We start from the raw sequence: 19,336 nt of genomic DNA, 5'->3' as shown, positions 1-19,336 counted from the left end.
TTTTTAAGTGTAAATGCTTTAAGAGGCAAAATCATTTGCTGGTTGTTTATTTTTTGGTACAACCAGAAAATAATGGGATATTGACTCATGGGAGGCTCTGACTGTCTTAGGTGACAGTGTAACATTCCATAGAGGGGGTTAGTTTTATATCCTGTGACCCAGAGCATACTAAATGGCAATTTGGAGCCTCAGTTGTGCATTTAATGTGTCTTTAATATTTAGATGACTTCTAGTCCCATGTTTTTAGTAAACTGTTTTTAGTTTTGATAATGTGCTGTGAAAGATGAAAATTTGAGTGTGTTGTGTATGTGATAATAAGTTTCAGTGAAGTTAGGACTGTCAGTGTTTGATGATACTGTTACATGAGTCCACCAGGTTCAAAGCTGGAACATCACTGGAATGACTTAAAAAGAAACACAATAGATGGTTCTTTAGACTTTTTGGTACATGTGTGTGAATTGTGTGTGAATTGAAATGTCTGTGTACTGGTCCTCAACCAATAAAATCTCAGTATGAAAGAAAAAAAAGTATAAAGTGGAGAGCAATTGAAGGTGCTGCATGCACACACACACACACACACACACACACACGTGCACATGTAATCCCTCCCTTAGACACACATGCAAACACACACAAACATACATATACACAAAGTTGCTTGTACATAATCTAAAGTGCTCCTTTGCCCTCTGGCTTCGCTGGAGTCATGCCTTAGAAGCCATGTGTTGAAGGCTAAGGTGGCAGGAACTCTAGCAGCCTCGGTTCCTGAATGAGTGTGTGGAGAAAGGTACCTGGTAAGCAGGATTGCCCATGTGGAAGAACTAAGCTTCCCATGGGGTCAGCCTTTGACCTTTGGGGTCTGTTTATTATAGCAGCTGACTTCTTAGATACTTATATTGTCTACCTTAACCAGTATGGTCAGTTAATATGAAGAAATAGGGAAAAGCTATCAATATTGGCCTCAAAATAGGCATAATGTATTGCCCTGATAAAGACTAATAAGATGGTCTACACTAAGCATGAATTTTCACACTACAAGATTTAAAGCCTATTCTATGTGGTGGCTATGTAATCTTAGGCAAGTGTCTTGGGAAAGGCAAGTTTATTTAAATATAGAACTATAAGCATATATAAATTAAATAACTGTAAACTATATAAATACATTAAATAAATATTAAGCATATAAGTATTAACAAATCTATCACCTATTTGTCTATCAAGGGACAGATTTGTTTTAAGAACTGGTTCCCTGGGCCTGCAAGATGGGTCACTTAGTTGGGAAAGGCACTTGCTGCCAAGCCTGATAACCTGAGTTTGATGCCAAGCCTGATAACCTGAGTTTGATCTCAGAACTCACATGGTGGAAGGAGAGAACTGACTCCTGCAAGGTGTCCTCTGACCTCCACACTCATGCCATGGTATGAAAGTTCTTACATGCACATACACATACACACACACACACACACACACAAGTAAATATAATTTTTTTTAAGAATTGGCAGGACTAGACTGGAGAGATAGTTCAGTAGTTTAAAGCACTGGCTGCTCTTGCAGGGACACAGGTTTGGTTCCCAGTGCCTAAATGGTGGCTAACAACTGTCTTTAACTATAGTTCCAGGGAATCCACCTCCCTCTTCTGGCCTCCATGGGCTTTGCATGTACAGGTACACACACATACACACACACACACACACACACACACACACACACACACAGAGGCAAAACACTCATACACATGAACCAAAAATAATGAATGAATAAATAAATAAAAGAATTGGTATACAAAATTGTTGGGACTTGGCAAGTCTAAAATCTGATTGGCCAGTGCAGGCTGGCAGGCTGAGGACCCAGGAAAGAGTTCCAATTGAAGTTGAAAGGCAAGCTTCTGATGAACCAAGAAGAGCCAGTGCTGCAGATGAGCTCAAAGGCAGTCTGCTGGCAGAATGTTTTCTTGCTCAGGGGAGGGTTATCTTTTTCACTCTATTTCATCTTCAGCTGATTGGATGAAGCTCATTCACATTATATATCTACTGATTTAAAGGTAAATCTCATCCCAAAACATCTTCACAGCAAAATAAAACATCTAGACTAATGTTGGACACATATCTTGGCACTGTGCCCATTCATGTTGAACAAATAAATTTAACTATCACAAGTCTACACCCATTATCACACCTCTCCGCTAACCATACTTAACCTCCAAGGAGAGACGACAGTGAAGTCCTAATTATGCTGACATGATACAACTACTCTGTGTACAACCAAAACCTTACTTTTCCCACAGAAAAGGAGGCAGTGTTCTCAAATGAATTTTTTTCTTCTCCTTGATATCCAGTGACTTTAATATCATGATTTAAAGGTAATAATACTTAGATATTGTTATATAAAGCCAATCCATCTTATGTTACATGATAGGTAAATAAGGAGTATAATAAAAGTTTTCTAATCCTTGACCTCAACTGAAACAAGATAATGTATTAATATTCTTGTCATTCATTGTTTACTCCTTCATCACACCAAATATTACAGACTGCCTATTATTAAAGATTCAAAACATAAAGCATTTCAAAATGCATTTATTTGTAAGGCATTTCTCTGAAATAATGCCAGTAATCAATGAACATGAAAACATTTACCCTCAAAAAAGTACAAAAAAGAAAAAAGTATATTAAGATAGTATGCACAAGACCTGTGCAAACCAAAGCCAGACAGTCCAGCATAAATAGAGGAAGCCCCAGGCCTAGCTGAGGATCTATTGGCAATTGATGGATGCTGGGAGAAGGGAAGTCAGTTTTTCTTACTGGTGTAATGCCTGGTAGGTTGACCAGATTCCAAAACCCAGGAGCATTTAGGAAACAGAGATTACATTCCATAGGCCTTTAAAAAAAAGATGAATAGGGGCTGGAGAGATGGCTCAGCAGTTAAGAGCACTGACTGCTCTTGCAGAGGACCCGGGTTCGATTCCCAGCACCCACATGGCGGCTACAAACCATTCTTAACTCCAGTTCCAGGGGAATCTGAAGCCTTTTTCTGACCTCCGTGGCATTGCACAACACAGGTGCGCTCACATACATGCAGGCAATACACTCATACACATAAAATAAAAATAATAAATAAAATATTTTTATAAAAAGATGAATAATAACAGAAAATGTGGCGCCAGGGAGAGATAGAGAAGGTAGTAATGTGGGAGTGAGATGGGGGGAAGGAGGCTTAAATATGATCAAATTACATTGCATTAAATTCTCAAATAACTAAAAATGTTTTTAAAATGTAAAATAAATAATTAAAAAGCCAACACTTGGGCTAGAGAGATGGCTCAGCAGTTAAGAGCACTGATTGCTCTTCCAGAGGACCCAGGTTCCATTCCCAGTACTCAATGGTGGTTAACCACGGTCCTATAACTCCAGTTCCAGGGTTCCTACATCCTCTTCTGACCTCTGCAGGTATTGCACAACACAGATGTACTTACATACATGCAAGCAATACACTCATACACATAGAATAAAATAAAGCCTCCTTGGGGACTAGGGAGATGGTTCAGTGAACAAGCAGAGGGCCTGAGTTCGAATTCTCAGCACCCACATAAAAAGCTAGATGTAGTCACATGTGCTCACAACCCCAACCCCAGAACTGAAAGGAGCAAAGACAGAAGGGTTGCTGAGGTTTGCTGACTTCCAGCCTAGCTCCAGGTCCAGTGAGAGATCCTGTCAAGATAATAAGGTGGAGAGCAATAGAGCAGGACACCTGACCTCTTCCTCTGGCGTCTACATATGCACATGGGCTCACACATCCACATGTGCACATAGATACTCCCTCCCCCTCCTCTCTCTCTCTCTCTCTCTCTCTCTCTCTCTCTCTCTCTCTCTCTCTCTCTTCTCTCAATCTTTGCAGAAACATCCATAATAATGCTCAAAAACACCCTTACAGAGATATCCAAAATATCTGGCACCCAAGCCAGTCATGTTGGCATCTAAAAGCATCCATCATAAGATTACTCAATCCCCGAACCCTTGTTCCTAACCTGAAGATGGAGATAAGATGAGAACACCCAGAGCAGATGTGTCCACGCGCATGTTTAGGCCCGACCCAGCACGTAGCTCTCCGTGTTTACTTTGTTATTATCGTAGGCTTTGTCTGGATCCTCATGAAAATGCTAAGAACACGTTCAAGCAGGACCACAGTGAATAACAGGGGTGTTTGGTTGGGAATGCCATTAATCTGATGAGAGACTTCATTCATTCGAATTCTTACAGTGTAGCAAATGGAGACCTGGAGTACTAGTGTCTGCAGACCATGCCGGCCAGCACTCCATCCATCCGTGGCTATTTTTTTCCTAGTTGTTAGTCCATGAATAAATTTTAATATATTCCATTTTCCCCATAAACTGTTATTTACTGCTCATATTAATGCAATATGGCAAAAGCGTTTACATGACTAGAATCTTTTGCAACCTACTAGGGCATTTCTCTTGCTTTGCTTTCTCCTCATTTCTTGTGATAAAATTCATTTTGCTGTACATGTTTTTGAATTAACTGGCACTTCTCGGGAATATAACATCAGCATAAATCAAGGGGCTGATGTAGAACAGAGTGATTAAGAATCGAGTCGGGCTCCTCCTTGGCTGATGAAGGCTCCACCGCTATCATGAATGACACAGTAACTATGCCAACCAACAAGTTCATGACCAACCAGTTTCTTCAGAGGAAATATGGTCAGCTATGGGAAGGCAACAGTTCCCAAGACAGAAATATGGGAGAAAACCATCCGAAATGTACAAGACCACACCAGATGTCATCTTTGTATTTGGGTTCAGAACCCACTTTGGTGGTAGCAAGACAACTGGCTTTGGCACGGTTTTTGATTCCTTGGATTATGCAAAGAAAAATAAGCCCAAACACAGACTTGCACGACATAGCCTGTATGAGAAAAGACCTCATGAAAAATAGCCAGGCAATGCAAGAACAGAATGAAGAAAGTCAGGGGGATTGCAAGACCACGGCTGGTGCTGGCAAAAGCAGGATTCTGTAGTGACTTGATCTGTGGAGATGGCACACAGGTCTGAGGAGAGGACTAATAAACTGTTCTACTTTTATTTAGCTGCTGTGATAAAACACTATGACCTAAAGCAACGTAGAGGAGGAAAGGGTTTGTTTCAGCTTACAATTCCAGATCGTAGTCCATCATTGAGGATAGTTGAGGCAGGAACTAGAAAGCAGGCCTGCTTCCTGATCCGCATAGCATTACTTCCAACCAGGGAACTTCATAGCCAAAGTTCAGGAGGAACCATAGAGAAAGAAAGCTGCTTGCTAGCTCACACCCAGCTTATACTCAGCTAGTTTTCTTACATAGTTCAAGACCATCTGCCTAGGGATGTGTTCTATGGACTTGTCCTTTGGAGGAGGGTATAATTTTGGTACCTATAAATGAGACATTTATTAGAGAGCCCAGAACAGTCTTGGCATGGCAGCAGTGACAAACTAGTCCTAAATCAGTGGCTCCTCTGAGCCCAAGCTACCAAAACTTACAAACGAGCCCAATCCATGAGAGAATTAATGCTTGGGAAATAAATCCAGTGCTCCCTAAAGAAAGACAAAAAAATATAGGCATAAAACAATGTGATTTTCACAATCTCAATTAAAATTTCTAGGCAAAAGAAAAGCTAATAGAATTACCAAAAAAGACTTGTAAGATAATTCTTACAGGGCCAGCCAGATGGCTCAGACAGTAATGGCCCGACCCACCAAACCTGACCACCTGAGTTTAAAAATAAACACAATAAACTTTTAAGAAGTAGTCCTTACAAATAGCTCAAAAATTAAAGTATTGACCATAAAAAAGAAACAAATTCTAAAAAGAAACAAATAAACTTTCCATGGACTCAAATGAAATGAAAGATTCCCCGAGTAATTATAATAAAAGACTAGGTACAGCTGAAGAAGTGGTCAGTGAACTTGAAGAAATCCTGGAAAGCACTATTTAGAGTGCTAGACTAAAACACAGAGAAATGTGTGAAAAAGAAAACAGTGCCTGGTGACCTGTGTGGCAATGCTAAGTGGATTAATTTTTATAAGTCTTGGAAAAGCAAGGACAGAAAATCTCTCAGAAGAGATAATAGCCAAAATGTCACCAAATTTAATGACAGCTATAAACACAGATTCAAGCAAGAGACTTAGTAAACACCAACAAAATAAACACAAACAAAATGCATCATAGTAGAACATAATTAAATTGGAGAACAGCAGTGATTTTAAAAGAGAAAAAGAAATTCTTAAAACAAAAGAGATTCTCCACAGGAGGACTAGTTGCCCCATTCCTCTCATCCCTGTCCCTGCAGGCCTCTCTCACAGGCTGGCTCCAATTCCTTAACCCCAAATCCCAGGACTACCTTCCCAAACAAGATTAACCAATCACCCTACCATCCCTGAGATCGCACCCAGGCAGCCCTCTCACTGCCAAATTCCCAGCCTCTGGATCAGGTAGAGAGACAGACCTGCTCAGCCAGGACTCTGGAGCTGCTTGGAAGGGAACATGGTGTGAGATAGAAGAGACCTCCTTTAGAGTGACAAACAGGCTGTACAGCACTCATCAAAGAAGCTTCTTATTGCAACAGATGGAGGTTACTACAGAGTTGCACATCTGGTCAGGCATAGAGAACATACACCTGGGAGACACCCAGTACTAGGTGACACATCTGCAGTCAAATCTCTACAACCAAGGCTCATGGAACATAGCAGAATAAGGGGTAGAGAGAGAGCTAATGCACCCCTCAACTCTCACTAGTGAGGTTTCCATATACATCAGAGTGCAATACACACAGAAGGTCTCAACTGGCCAATTTGAAGAATAAAAGACTGTAGATGGGACTCCTAAATGGAACATCACCCACCCATGGCTCAGGAACCATTGTGGAAGAGGAGGCAGAAAGACTGTAAGAGCCAGGTCTGGTTCATGAACATAGGGAGGTGGAGGCTTCCAGGCCACTGGAGGCTTGCTCATGTGTGCCTGCGGCAGCAGTGGCATCAAGCTTGGGATCCATGTCAGCTCAATTAAACAAGGGCCCAAAGGGGAGATGAGAAATAGGTGGTGGGTCAGCACTAGATTGAAGACTATTTGAGACTGGTTGCTGGTGGGTGAGGGAGAGTATGACTTACAGACGACCACTGAATGGGCTGACTAGACTCCAGTGGACATATTTACATTGAAGGACATTTGGGTACAAACACCTGAATGAATAGGACTCAGCATGTATGGCAGAGTGCATAGGGTTCGTTGGGGAAAGGGGGTAGGCTTAGATAGGGAAGGGGGTCTGGAGGTGAGTGGGAAATATTGTATGACTCAATAAAAATAAAAAACAACAAGAGAAAGGAAGATGTCAAGAATATCCACAGACTTCCTGTCAGAAACAATGTGAGCAAGAAGACAATGGAAATTTGCCTAGTACTGAAGCATTTTTAAATGTCCATGTTGATGGGTCTAGAGAGATGGCTCAGCAGGATCCAAGCTCAGTTCTCAGCACCCACATCAGTTCCAAGGACTCCAACACCCTCTTCTGGCCTCTGCAGGCAGCTGCACTGGCACGGGCACGAAAGTAGATGTTAAAATCTGTTTATATTGCTATGGTTTGGATATATTTGAGACTCTCCTACAGGTTCACATACTGGACACTTGGTCCTTAGTGTGGCAATACATAGAGGTGGTGTGGATCTGTAAGAGGTGGGACCTAGTGAGGAGAGTCAGAAGAGGTAAAGTTTCCTCTCCTGGGACCCTGAGTTAGTTCTTAGAAGAACAGTTCTAACAGTGAGCCTGACCTCTGAGTCACTCTGGCTTCCTGTCTGGCAATATGATCTCTCCCTCTCATAGTCCCTCTCTCCCCATGACACCTTCCTCCATTAGGCCCTTATCAGAAGTCAAATATATGGGGCCACTTGATGTTGAACATTCAAGCTCCAAAACTTTGAACTAAATAAATCTTTATCAAATTCACCTGCCTTTGTGTATTAGTTACTTTTCTGCTGCTGTGATAATACATTCCAGAGGGATTGGAGTCCATAACAGTGGGGTATGGGGAGGCATGGTGGCAGAGATGGCTGGAGCAGAAAGCAGAAGCTGGCATCTTCAAGCAGGCTCAGGAAACAGAGAGCGACTGGAAATCTGGCAAGGCTTAATAACTCTCAAAGCCTAGTTGAAACTTGGGTTTTTATGTAGGTTTATGTTGAAGAAAGGAAAGAATAACTTATGTATGTCAATATAAAATATATTTTTTTAATTAGCCGGGTATGGTGGCACACGCCTTTAATCCCAGCACTCAGGAGGCATAGGCAGGCAGATATCTGTGAGTTCAAGGCCAGCCTGGTCTCCATAGTGAGTTCCAGGCCAGCTGGGGCTACAGGGAGACCCTGTCTCAAAAAGGCTATATATATATTTGCTAATTTAAATTTTTATTTAATAAGATGGGAAACAAGAGGATCAGAAGTTCAAGGTCATCTTGGCTATATAGTGAATTTGGGAATAGCCTGGGCTACATGATTAGCCTGTCTCAAAAACAAACTCATTTAATAAATAAATTTTGAGAAAAAATAGCAATGAGGTTTATTATGTATGGAAAAATAAAATATGTGGCAGAAAAAGGAAAGCATGCTATTATAAGATTAAGTTAGGTCTGGAGATACAGTTGGTATAATGCATGCCTAGCATACACAAGGTCCTGGGATTGATCCCCAGCGCCACATAAACAAGGTATGGAGGCACATTACTGTAACCCCAGCACTTGGGAGAAGGAGAAAAGGATCAGAAGTTCATAAGGTCATCCTTGGCTACATAATGAATTCAAGGTCAGCCTGGGCTACATGACATCTTGTTTCAAAGAAAAGGAAAGAAAGGGCTGATGAGATGGTTCAAAAGATGAGGGGGCACTTGTCACCAAGCCTGATGACCTGAGCATCATCCCCAGAATCCACATAGTGGAATGGGAGTATAAATTCCAGAAAGTTGCCTTATGACCTCCACACTCATGCTACAACACACACACACACACACACACACACACACACACACACACGAGAAAAAATGGGAAATTGGGGGAAAGTAATAACAGGTAACCAAATAGAAAACAAAATAGTAAGGTGGTGTACTTAAATCCAACCATATCACCATGTCAGTAGATACACTAAATAAAAACACTTTAATTAAAAGTCAGAGATTGTCTAGATAAGAAAGCAAGATTCAATTATTTCTTGTTGGCAAGAAATACAATATAAAGACACAAGTAGGTTAAAAGAAGGAAATAGGAAAGGATTCCATAAACATTAATGATGATAAAAGCTAAAGTGGCTGCACTGATACCAAAATGGGCTTTAGAATAAAGATTACAATCATGGATAAAGAGGGTCAGTTCCCAGTGATGAAGGATTAAGTCATTAAAAAAAAAAATCATCGTCCTAAATGTATACACATCTATTTATTGATCTTCAGCACACACAGAAAGAACAAAGAGGAAACATTTTTAATCCACAGCTATAAGTGATTTCTAAACTGAGCACTTCTCCCCAGCAAATGGTACTGGGAAAACTGGATGTCCACATACAAAAGAATTCAGTTAGATCCTTATCTTTATATACAAAGAGTTAACTCAAAATGGATCAAAAATCTAATTTAAAAAAAAAGCTAAAATTGCAAAAGTCTTAGAAGAAAACAGAGGAAGGAAGAGTACACTGCTCTTGTATATAACCTGAGTTCAGTTCCCAGCAACCCACATCACGCAGCTCACAACTGCCTACTCCAGCAGGGGGATCCAAAACCCTGGCCTCCCCAGGGAGTGCATTCATGTGCACATATCTATAACCATAATCATATGTATACAGAAAATTAAAAATAAAAATGGACCAGGTGTGGTGATACATGCCTTTAATCCCAGGCACGTGATCTCTGTAAGATTGAGGCCCATCTGGTTGACATAGTGAGTTTCAGGCCAGTTGGGGTTATAGGGAGATTCTGACTCTGAAGGAATAAATAAATAATTTCTAAAAATATTTAAAAATAGGCAAAGAATTTGAGTAATTTCTCCAAAGAAGGTTTGTAAATGGCTAATACCCACATAAAAAGATATTCAAGCCACTAATCATGAGAATAATGCAAATCAAAACCACAAGATACTTTGTACACATTAAAATGCTCATTATCAAAAAACACAGAAAATAGCACATATTGCTGAGGTTGTAATAAAAATGGGACTATTATACATTGCTGTTAGGAATGTGATGTGTGGTTACTGCTCTGGAAAATAGTATGGCAATTCCTCAAATGATTAAAACATAGAATTATCATGCAAACTGGCAATTCTGTGTCTGTATATTTAATCCTAAGCAGCAGAAGGCAGATTTGAACAGATTTTTGTACATCCATGCTTATAGATATTTACTCACCGAATGTGAGGCAACCTGTATTACTCATCTTTTTGTTGCTGTAATGAACTGCTCGGTACAGGCTTCTTAGGAAGACAACAAGGCTTATTCAGCTTACAGTTTGGGAGGTTCAGAATTCAAGATTTCATGGCCACATTGGCTTGACCTCTAGTGAGGGTGGTAGAGGACAGGACATCATGGCATGAGCAGGTATAGGACCAAGTGTCACATCTAGAATAAGAACAGAGAAAAAGAAGACAGGCAGGGCCAGACTCACTCCTTTTATGACAATACTTCCTTGAGAACTATCTAAAGTATCTTAGAAGTTCCTGTGCCCAGATGACCTGAGGATCTCCCATTAGCTCTTACCACCCATGGTGTCACCTTAAGGAATGTCAACCCGACAGAAATCTAGAGTCACCTGGGAAGGGGAAACCTCCACTGAAGAATATCCCGGATCAAACTGACCTGTGGACACGTCTAGGAGGCATTTTCTTAATTGCTGTTTGATACAGGAGGAGGGCCCAGTCCACTGTGGGCAGTGCCATCCCTAGGCAGGTGGGACTGAGCTGTATAAGAAAAGTAGCCGAGGAAGCCAGGGAGAACAAGCCAGTTATCAGCATTCCTCAGTTGGTTTCTACTTCAAACTCCGGCCTTGAGTTCCTGCCTTGGCTTCCCTTGGTGATGGACTAGAACTTGTAAGCAAAAATAAACCCTCACCCCTCGGCCAAGTTGCTTTCAGTCCTGGTTTATCTCAGCAACAGAAAGTAAACTAAAACAGGAGCCGATCTTTTAACCACAGAAGGCCCTTGTGGGGAGCATTCAAACAACACAAACCATACCACAATCTAGGTTTCTGTCATCAGATAAATGGAAAAATACAAGATGTTAACAAATATATCTTAATCCTAGCACTTGGAAGGCAAAGGCAAGTGAATCCCTATGAGATTGAGGCCAGGCTGGTCTATATAGTGAGTTCCAGGCCAGCTGGGGCTACCAGGAGACCCTGTCTCAAAAAGACCAAAAAAAAGAAAAAAAGGAGTATTACTGAGCCTTAGAAAGAAAGGATTGTTTGACAAAATTACAACATAGGTGAGCCTTGAAGACATTATGTTGTTAAACAAGCCAGTCACAGAAATGCTTTAGAATCTTCCCGTACATTTCCTAGACTCATCGATTCCACAGAAAAGGAGAACAAAATGGTAGACGTCATTATAGGACACAGAGTGTCTGGTAGGAAAATGAAAAAATTCTGCAGATGGCCAGCGGCAGTGGCCACGTAGTGATGTGCATATATTCAATACCATTCAGCTGTACTTAAAAATGATTACATGACAATTTGTGTCATTTATATTTTACCACAATATAAAATGGGGGGGAGGAGGGGGAAGAGGAGGAAAAAGGGGATTAAAGGGTAAAGCCTCAGTGTGTCTTTGAAGTGAGTTAAGCTTACTTTTTTCCCCTTTTCTCCACATCAGAGGGAAAATTCTTGTATTGCAGTTTGGCCCAGTTCCCTAGTTCTTCCTCTTAGAGACTCCCGTGTGCTAGAAATCTCTAGCCAAGTGGGCCTGTGGGCCTGAATCTGGCATGTGAACTAGATTTTTCTTCCCTGTTTAATTTAGGGGAAGGCACTCCACTGAAGTGCTTAAACAGGAAGGAGAAATTACCAACACTGTTATTTTCTCTTGTGACAGCCTCGAGATTCAAGCAAAAGCCACCATTATCCTTTCCCTTCAGTGCCTCTAAAAATACTCATCTCCCTATTGGATTCTGTGGGGAAGGGAACCTTGGCAATTCCGTAGGTGCAGACAGAACCATAGGACCCTGATCCCAGGCTCTGTGTAAGAAGGGAACCTGTCCCTCAGGGGCATCTGGTATACCCAGGGCTGTTGCCTGTGAATTCAGGTGTCAGGCCTTTTTGAATGTTGAATGAGCAGTTCATCCAATAATGAACAGACCTCAGGGATAATTATTTCAGTTCGATACTGATACAAAGCTGGTACTTCTGTAGTACCCTCTCATGGAGCAACAGAACTGTGGCATGCACGTGTACACAAAGGTGCACCCACGTGAATGCACACGAATACACACACACACACATACACACACACACACACACAAAGAGCTCTGGCATTATCATAATATTTAAATGTAAGTAACAGTAATAAGCACAGTATTGGCTGACAATTGAACCATTTTCATATGTTGATTTACTTAATCTCTCATAATGCTCTAAGTCAAGTTTCATTATTGTTCCCATTTCATAGATGAGGAAACTCAGGTACAAGGGAAGCAAGATAACTTTTCTAGTTAGAGGCTTGTGCACAAATTTCGACTTCTTTTTATTGACAACTACTTTTTACCATGGGGTGTTCTATTGAGATGCAAACAGATTTGAAGCTTGCTCTATTGTTTTAATTATTCTACTAGGAAGTCATGGGAAATCGGGTCAAATTTGCTGAGGCAAGTATGGAGCATTATTGATGGGATAACCAAGAGGACTGGGAAGTTCTGGTTTCAGGTATAATTGTATCCAAGTGACCAAACTGTGCTTTCGCTCTCTCTCTCTCTCTCTCTCTCTCTCTCTCTCTCTCTCTCTCTCTCACACACACACACTCTCTCTCTCTCTCACACACACACACACACACACACACACACATTTTTTTTTCTTTATCTCTAGAGTCTGTTTACAACTCATTGACATGGTTGAAATGAATGGCATCAGGCTTCTATCCAAAATTTTAATATCTGTAAGAAAGGGGGCACTTCCCCAACCTCAAGTCCCATATGAGTCCTGGGATTTAGTTCTTAGTTCCTGTCTTGGATCAATCATCATGGTCAAGTGGAAGGACACCTGGGATTTAGCTGGCCTCTAGTACTTTGCCCATCTTTGTGCCTGGGGGGTGGAGGAGTGGTTTAGCTCCGCCTGAACTATGTGAGCGGAGAGTATGGAAAGAAAACCTGAGGCTAAGGAAGAGGAAAGTAGGGCAAAGATTAACAGACTTCCACTGCCAGAACAGTCAACAGTAGGCACAGGCTATTGTTTGACCTCAGGGTGTGTGATGGTATGATACCTGAATAATCACAGCCTGATTTAGCATCCATTTTAACCAAGAAAGGATCAAACTGCTCTGAGAACCTGTGCCTTCAGAGTTCTCCTGGAGCTGTGTTCTCAAACAAAGGCCTTCCTCTCTCTTTATTGAAACCTAACCCAGCATGAAATGAGGAAGTAAAAACAGACCCTCATCCTATCAGAGAAGGATTTTGTCCTTTCTGATCCCTATTGACCTAGAACAGCGCCTATAAGCACAAACAGATGTTATCAATCTAATCCCATCTATTGTTTGAAGCACAAATGGGATTATCTGATGTTTTCAACAAATATCCAGGCCTTGTAGCACTTGGTAAGCACAACAAAACAGAGACACACAGACAAACAGACACACACACACACACACACACACACACACTGTTATGGGTCACAGGGAAGGAAGGTTGTGAAGGATTAAAGCTATAAATTTTGGTTACCAGAGGAGCCCAAGGCCTGGTAAGGTTGTTTACATTTTAAGCAAGCTGAGATAGATAGTGTCTCTGAGGTTACAATTTCCACTTCTTTGTTTTATAAAAGAAGAAACATGTCCATATTTGTAAGTCATTCTCATGATGGTGGAGTGTAGAGACTCTCTGTACTGCTGGTTAGATGTCTAAGAACCAGGTCCTCCCACCCCACCCTGCAGAGCTTGCTCACCAAAGCCCCCTTTAAGATTTTAACAGCTTTGAATTCACTGCTTATTGTTAGCATTTTGGAGAGCTGCCATCGGTTTAATTTGATATACATTTCTTCATTCAACAGAGATTAATGGAGCACTAACTCTATGTAAGGTCTTGAAATGCAGAGCTGCGTCAAGGTCACAACCATAGCTTCCATTCCCGGCTGGGGGGGGGTTGCTTCATGTCCACATTAGGCTTGCTTGAGTAGGTACATCACAAGCAACTTTGTGTATAATCTTGGGTTTTTAGAGAGCACCAGGGATAGGACTTCAAATAGTAGCAGACAGTAAACGTGTATTTGCCTGTTTATTCCACGACAGCAAAGTTCTGCCCTTCCGTTTCATTATTAATTTTTCTCTATTGTTTATCTGCTCCCGTGACTAATCAGATCATGAGTGGTGGAACCTACCGGCTGTATTTTCAGAAACAGTGATGTAATGTGCCTCCTTATAAAGATTAAGGATGAGTTGTTCCTATGTCTGTTCATCTAAATGTTATATGAGGATAAGAATCCTCGAAACTACCATCTTTTTCTACATTTTTGCTACTACCTTTGATCTGGAATTTTAATCTTCTTTGGTTAAATTATTTCCAGTGAGGTGTTCAAAGACTTTCAAGTATCTCTGCCTTTTGAACATTAGTGTCTTTTTGGTGTGTTTTTCTATAATTATTCTAAATATAATATAATGACCGTGAAAGCAGAAAAAAAAATTTCTCTTCTTGAATTTGATTTCATATTCACAGCTTCCACTTAGTACCTCTCTAGCTATTAGTTTCATTTGAATGTCATTTATGAGGTGCCAGACAGGAGGATCACATCCATTTCCATATGTTACTGTACATCTAGGGAATAAGTTGATGTATTTGGTTTAAACACAGGGCTTAAATGCCTATGTGTATATGCATCTCAAAGCACCTGGTGTAGATGCTTGAGAGCTGACCACAGTGTATTGCTTCATATAGAAATTAATATTTAGTAGTTTGCTAATCAGATATTTATTGAGCACCTATTACACATCTGTAGATGTAGTTTTGACCTTGGGAACACAGTAGTGAAGAAGACAAAGTTCTGTGTTCAGAGCACTTTCATTGTACTAAGGGTAGAAATAAATTGATGTGTGTAGTCGTGCAGTCATGTGAGGAGACATAAAACAGGGCATGAAGCAAGGGTAGGGAGGACTCTCAGATTGGTGGGGAAGGGGTACAGGTCTGGTAGTTCTTCAGAGATGCCATTACAGACTGGGTGGCTTAATCAACAGACAGACATCTATTTGTCTCACAGGTCTGGAAATTGCAAGTCCAAGGTCAAGGTGTCAGGTTCCTTCTGAGGCCTGTCCCCTTGAGACAAAGCTGCCTTCTCACTATAAGTTCACTGGACTTTGTGTGTGTGTGTGTGTGTGTGTGTGTGTGTGTGTGTGTGTGTGTGTTCTAATCTCCTTAAAAATCAGATTGCATCAGGGCCCATCCTAATGAACCATAACAACCTCTTTAAAAGAACCTAGCTCCAGGGCTAGAGAAATGGCTCAGCAGTTAAGAGCTATTCTTGCTCTTGCAGAGGACCAGAGCTCCATTCCCAGCACTCACACAGGATAGCTCATAACCACCTGTAACTCCAGATCCAGGGGGATCCCACACCTCTGGCCTCTGCAGGCACTGGCACTCATATGCACACATCCCTCCCCCCCACATACACATACACATATACATACACATAATTAAAATGAAATAGAACCTTTAAAAAAAAGAATCTGTTTCCAAATATAGCTACATCCTAAGGTCCAAATATAGTCACATCCTAAGAATTTTAAAGGGCACAGTTCATCATCTAACAGGGACCAGAGAAGACCAGGGACCAGGATGACATGAGCAGTCATGAAAAGGAAAAAAGTCATCATTGAGGCTGAATCAGTTGGGGAATGAATTGCTCCCTCCAGGCGATAAGGTGTGCCAGGGACAGAGCCAAGCAAGGGTGGGCAAGGATGCCACAGCAGGGCCCATCTGGGAAGGAACCTCAGGGGCTGGTAAGAATCACACTTCCTTCTGAATGCTACTGGAAGTCATTGTAATGTTTTGAGCAAGACAGAGTCATGATTGCATAATACATTTTTAATTTTTAAATTCATAACAGACTTTTCTGCAGACTCCCAAGAATGCATTAGCCAAGATCACAGTGGTCATGAACTTGGGCCAAGTGTCTTAGGTTAGTTGAGTTGCAGACCCTACAGGTTACTCTATTGGTTTTCTATTGGTTAGGACTCCATCCCCTGGAAGGTTAAGGTATCAATTGAGAATCCTGGGATGCTGGGTCACTGCTAAATTTTCTCTTGCCACATTCAAAGTTGCTGAGTTTATGATGAAAAATACATGGTCCTATTTGCATTTGTATATGCAAAAGATCATCCTTTTCTTGAAGAGATTTGGTTATGATGACCAGCACTGCAGTTATTTATAGAGTATTATTAAATCAACTGCACGTGGGGCAACATGAGTCAGGGCAAGCTCAGGGGTCTTTTCCATCTTTGACAAGTGCCACCTTCAGACTTATCTGTAATGAGAGAATGAATAACAATCACCTTGAACATTCTGAGTAAACACATTTCAAAACCAGCAATCAGTCACTTTCTTGTTTTTCTTCTTTTTGAAATGCAGTGTCTGTTTTTATGAAGAAGGAAAAGGTGGATAACAAATTTCAATTAGTATTTACTATGGAAATCACTCAGACATCTTCAGAAACAGCTCTCAGATCTTTATAAGGCCCTTCACAAGTATCACACCCAGAGCCGATTCTGAATTCACTGAAGATTGGTATGCATCCAGGAAACCTGCATGACACTGGACCATATCACAAACCCAAACCACTGTGTGTGTTGGAAGGTGGGTCTCATGTAGCCCAGGCTGGCCTTTAACTTGCTAGGTAACTAAAGATGACGTTGAACTCATCCTCCTGCCTCCACTTCCCAAATGCTGAGACTACAGGCCTGGTTTATGCCATGCTGAGGGTGAACCTAGAACTTTGTGCATACCAAGCAAGTACTCTACCAACTGATTTGCATCCCCAGTCCCTTACCAATATTTTTTTAATTAAAATTATATGTCCAGTTTTACAGAGTATTTATGTTGTGTTCAGATAAAAGCACTATACCCAACAGAAAGTACATTCATTAAATAGGTGAGTAGGCATTTTCAGGATATGGTAAACACAAGCTGCCAATTTTTCTCCTGTATTTCTATTACATTTTGTTATTAGAGTTGCCTTCTAAGAGCTGTAAAAAGTTCCAACATGCAGAAGGCTATTCCACACATACTTATGCATGCATGTGCAGAGAGAGAGAAAAAAGATCCCAACTGAAATACCATGATTAGCATACCCTCCCTACCATAATGGATTGAACCCTATGCAACCATGAGCCAAAAGAAGTCCTTCTTCATTTTTAATAAAAGCCTTTCTAGCCCATAGCTGATAAAGTAGCCATAATGACTGAAGGGTTGACATATTTGAACTTCCTTAATTAAACAGAAAAAGAGTTACTACAGTCCTCCTCTTGCTGAAGTAGAGCCATGACTTCCGACCTGACTGCAAGTAGCTGAATTACAGTGGTCTTATAACTACATTCTGTCCCATCTCTTTGCAACCCTGCCACTCATCCTTGACCAACTAAAAAATTACTCTACATGTCTATTGTTATGATTATAGATTAGTAGTATATTTTGTATGTGTGTCCTAATATGATTAAAATTCCTCAAGAAATTAAAAAAAAAAGAATTAGTACGATTTGGGGCTGGAGAGATGGCTCAATGGTTACGCACACTGGTTGCTCTTGCAGAAGACCTGGGTTCAATTTCCAGCATCCACATGGCAGCTAATTGTTCATAATTCCAGTTCCAGGGGATCCGATGCCCTCTTCTGGCCTCTGTGGGCATTGCATTTACATTCATGCAGGCAATACACTCATATACATAAAATAAAAATTTTAAAATAAAAATTTTTTAAAGATTTTATTTATTATTTTTATTTTATGTATGTGAGTGTATTGCTTGCATATAGGTAAGTATGCAATGCATATAGGTAAGTCATGCAATGCCCATGGAGGACAGAAGAGGCAGTCAGATCCCCTGGAACTGGAGTTACGGACAGTTGTTAGCTACCATGTGGCTACTGGGATTTGAACCTGGGTCTTCTGCAAGAACAACCAGTGTTCTTACCCACTGAGCCATCCCTCCAGCCCCCAAATAAAATATTTTTTAAAACAGGACAGTGCAGTGTTGAAGCAATGTCGTGACATCTGCTGTAATAAGCATAGAGATCATTCTAGATAACAGTCATGGCTGGAATGTGTCCCTGTGCATTCAGAAATCTCGGAGCCTCGTTTGGAGTCTTCTTATGAAGTCCTCACCATGAAGGATGGCAAGTGCTCTTAAGTCGTTAGATTTGCAAGCTTCTACTGCATTTTCATTTATGCCAAAATGCTCTCACAGCTGGGCTATATGGCTCTGAAAAGGCCTACAAAACAGGGTCCAGAAGCAGGTTGAGCCCCAAATGGTAAAGGGCCAATAAACATCACCCTAGGAAGAGACTCTACGGAAAGCCAAAAGCAGAGAGGAGATGAATGCAGGAAAGGGTGGTGCTTTCAACTACAACGTTCCTCAGGGTTGGGAAGTGGTTCCCTTTTCTAGAGCATGAACTTGATCCTTCCTTAAGAATGCTCCTAAATTACCCTATTGGCAACTAAATGTTACTTCAGCACCTCAGAGCCCCTGCTTGGAGCAGTTTCAAGGAATCCCATTTAGCCTCCTGGCCAAGCGGGACCTACTGAACCCTTGAATAAACAGATGGTTTCCTCATAAACTGTCCTTCTTGGAAACCTAAAGTACTAGAACCCTCAAGTTCAGGAAAATTTGAATTTCTCAGAGAGGCAGGAAAGGGGACTAAACTGTGGAACAATGGAGCTAGGAGGACAACACAAATGAACCCCAGGGCAGGTGGCTAAAGGAGTCTGAGAAATTAAATTTCAGAAAATTACGTTTCAGTTGCCAATTTGGGCCTTTGTTTGCAAAGACACCTGGACCTGTGAATAGGGTGAATCTCTACAAAGCCCGTTTGCCTGGATTGATTCAGTCATTTGTGATTTTCATTTCCTGTGTGATGGATGAATTTGACAGGT

General features: G+C 41.1%; 1 pseudogene; it reads left to right on the top strand.

Annotated features, from left to right (window-relative positions):
- Positions 1 to 4,647: 4,647 nt before the first annotated feature.
- LOC108491356 lies at positions 4,648 to 5,065 on the top strand (annotated as a pseudogene).
- The last annotated feature ends 14,271 nt before the right edge of the window (positions 5,066 to 19,336 follow it).

The sequence above is a fragment of the Nannospalax galili genome, unplaced genomic scaffold (genome assembly GCF_000622305.1).
Source record: "Nannospalax galili isolate Female #2095 unplaced genomic scaffold, S.galili_v1.0 scaffold500, whole genome shotgun sequence".
Lineage (NCBI taxonomy): Eukaryota > Metazoa > Chordata > Mammalia > Rodentia > Spalacidae > Nannospalax > Nannospalax galili.
This window is presented reverse-complemented; position numbering and strand designations above follow the sequence as displayed.